General features: G+C 43.6%; 10 pseudogenes; all 10 read left to right on the top strand.

Annotated features, from left to right (window-relative positions):
- Positions 1–82: 82 nt before the first annotated feature.
- On the top strand, positions 83–201 carry LOC142129980 (5S ribosomal RNA; annotated as a pseudogene).
- A 351-nt stretch (positions 202–552) lies between these two features.
- LOC142129955 (5S ribosomal RNA) lies at positions 553–670 on the top strand (annotated as a pseudogene).
- A 95-nt stretch (positions 671–765) lies between these two features.
- Positions 766–883, top strand: LOC142129979 (5S ribosomal RNA; annotated as a pseudogene).
- A 305-nt stretch (positions 884–1,188) lies between these two features.
- LOC142129991 (5S ribosomal RNA) lies at positions 1,189–1,306 on the top strand (annotated as a pseudogene).
- A 91-nt stretch (positions 1,307–1,397) lies between these two features.
- Positions 1,398–1,515, top strand: LOC142129951 (5S ribosomal RNA; annotated as a pseudogene).
- A 91-nt stretch (positions 1,516–1,606) lies between these two features.
- On the top strand, positions 1,607–1,725 carry LOC142130007 (5S ribosomal RNA; annotated as a pseudogene).
- A 94-nt stretch (positions 1,726–1,819) lies between these two features.
- LOC142130021 (5S ribosomal RNA) lies at positions 1,820–1,938 on the top strand (annotated as a pseudogene).
- A 91-nt stretch (positions 1,939–2,029) lies between these two features.
- LOC142130005 (5S ribosomal RNA) lies at positions 2,030–2,148 on the top strand (annotated as a pseudogene).
- Positions 2,149–2,240: 92 nt separating this feature from the next.
- Positions 2,241–2,359, top strand: LOC142129932 (5S ribosomal RNA; annotated as a pseudogene).
- Positions 2,360–2,451: 92 nt separating this feature from the next.
- Positions 2,452–2,500, top strand: part of LOC142129907 (5S ribosomal RNA) — a 118-nt pseudogene continuing 69 nt past the window's right edge.

Genomic DNA, 2,500 nt, shown 5'->3' with positions numbered 1-2,500 from the left:
TCGTTTTTTTCTCTCTCTTGTTTCTGCTTTCTCAATGCCGGTGTTGAGATGTATAAGAGATGTAGGTCAGTAAGAAAGCAATACCTACAGCCACACCACCGTGAACATGTCCAAGCTCATCTAATCTTGAAAGCTAAGCAGGGCCAGGCCTGGTTAGTACTTGGATGGGAGAGCACCTGGGAATACCAGGTGCTGTGGGGTTTTTTTTTTTCGGTTTTTTTTCTCTCTGCTTCCAGGTGCTGTAGGTTTGTTTTTTTTCGTTTTTTATTCTCTCTTGTTCCTGCTTCCTTCAATGCTGGTGTTGAGATGTATAAGAGATGTAGGTTAGTAAGCAAACAATACATACAGCCACACCACCATGAACAAGACCACTCTCGTCTTATCTTGGAAGCTAAGCAGGGTTGGACCTGGTTAGTATTTCGATGGGAGAGCACCTGGGAATACTAGGTGCTGTTGTTTTTTCTTTTTTTCGTTATTTTTTCTCTCTTGTTCCTGCTTCTTTCAATGCTGGTGTTGAGATGTATAAGAGATGTAGGTCAGTCGGGAAGCAATACCTACAGTCATCCACCCTTAACATGCCCAATCTTATCTGATCTTGTAAGCTAAGCAGGGCCGGGACTGGTTAGTACTTGAATGGGACACCAACTGGGAATACCAGGTGCTGTAGGTTTATATTTTTCGGTTTTTTTTCTCTCTTGTTCCTGCTTCCTTCAATGTCCGTGTTGAGATGTATAAGAGATGTAGGTCAGTAAGTATGCAAGCAATACCTACGGCACAACACCCTGAATAAGCCCATTCTTGTCTGATCTTTGAAGCTAAGCAGGGCTGGGCATGGTTAGTACTTGGATGGGAGACCACCTGGGAATACCAGGTGCTGTGGGTTTTTTTTTTTTCAATTTTTTTTTCTCTCTTGTTCCTGCTTCCTTCAATGCTGGTGTGTAGATATATAAGAGATGTTGGTCAGTAGGCAAGCAATACCTGCAGTAAACCACCCTGAACATACCCAATTTCATCTTATCTTGGATGCTAAGCAGGGCCAGACATGGTTAGTACTTGGATGGGAGACCCCTGGGAATACCAGGTGCTGTTTGTTTGTTTGTTTTTTTCGTTATTTTTTTTCTCTTGTTCCTGCTTCCTCCAATGCTGGTGTTGAGCTGTATAAGAAATGTAGGTCAGTAGATAAGCAATACCTACAGTCATCCACCCTGAACATGCCCAATCTCCTCTGATCTTGGAAGCTAAGCAGGGTCAGGCCTGGTTAGTACTTGGATGGGAGACCAACTGGGAATACCAGGTGCTGTAGGTTTTTTTTTTCCGTTTTTTTTTCTCTCTTGTTCCTGCTTCCTTCATTGCTGGTGTTGAGATGTATAAGAGATGTAGGTCAGTAGGCAAGCAATACCTCCAGTCAACCACCATGAACATGCCGATTTTCATCTGATCTTTGAAGCTAAGCAGGGCCAGGCCTGGTTAGTACTTGGATGGGAGACCACCTGGGAATACCAGGTGCTGTAGGTTTTTTTTTTCCCGTTTTTTTACTCTCTTGTTCCTGCTTCCTTCAAAGCTGGTTTCTAGATGTATAAGAGATGTAGGTTAGTAAATACTCAATACCTACAGCCACACCACGCTGAACATGCCCAATCTCATCTGATCTTGGAAGCTAAGCAGGGCCAGACCTGGTTAGTACTTGGATGGGAGACCACCTGGGAATAACAGTTGCTGTAGGTTGTTTTTTTTTTTCGTTATTTTTTTTCTCTTGTTCCTGCTTCCTCCAATGCTTGTGTTGAGATGTATAAGAGATGTAGGTCAGTAGGCAAGCAATACCTACAGCCACACCACCCTGAACAAGCCCAATCTCATCTTATCTTGGAAGCTAAGCAGTGTTGGGCCTGGTAAGTACTTGGATGGGAGACCACCTGGGAATTCAAGGTGCTGTAGGTGTTTTTAATTCGTTTTTTTTTCTCTCTTGTTCCTGCTTCCTTCAATGCTGGTGTTGAGATGTATAAGAGATGTAGGTCAGTAGGCAAGCAATACCTACAGCCACACCACCCTGAACAAGCCCAATCTCATCTGATCTTGAAAGCTAAGCAGCACCAGGCCTGGTTAGTACTTGGATGGGAGACCACCTGGGAATACCAGGTGCTGTAGGTTTTTTCTTTGTCGTTTTTTTAACTCTCTTGTTCCTGCTTCCTTCAATGTTGGTGTTGAGATGTATAAGAGATGTAGGTCAGCAGATAAGCAATACATACAGGCACACCGCCCTGAACAAGCCCAATCTCATCTGATCTTGGAAGCTAAGCAGGCCTGGGCCTGGTTAGTACTTGGATGGGAGACCACCTGGGAATACCAGGTGCTGTAAGTTTTTTTTTTTTCGTTTTTTTTTCTCTCTTGTTCCTGCTACCTTCAATGCTGGTGTTGAGATGTATAAGATATGTAGGTCAGTAAGGAAACAATAGCTACAGTCAACCACCCTGAACATGCCCAAAATCGTCTGATCTTGGAA

The sequence above is a fragment of the Mixophyes fleayi genome, unplaced genomic scaffold, assembly GCF_038048845.1.
Source record: "Mixophyes fleayi isolate aMixFle1 unplaced genomic scaffold, aMixFle1.hap1 Scaffold_3209, whole genome shotgun sequence".
Taxonomy (NCBI): domain Eukaryota; kingdom Metazoa; phylum Chordata; class Amphibia; order Anura; family Limnodynastidae; genus Mixophyes; species Mixophyes fleayi.
The sequence above is the reverse complement of the archived record's forward strand: the minus strand, read 5'-3'. Positions and strand labels throughout refer to the sequence as shown.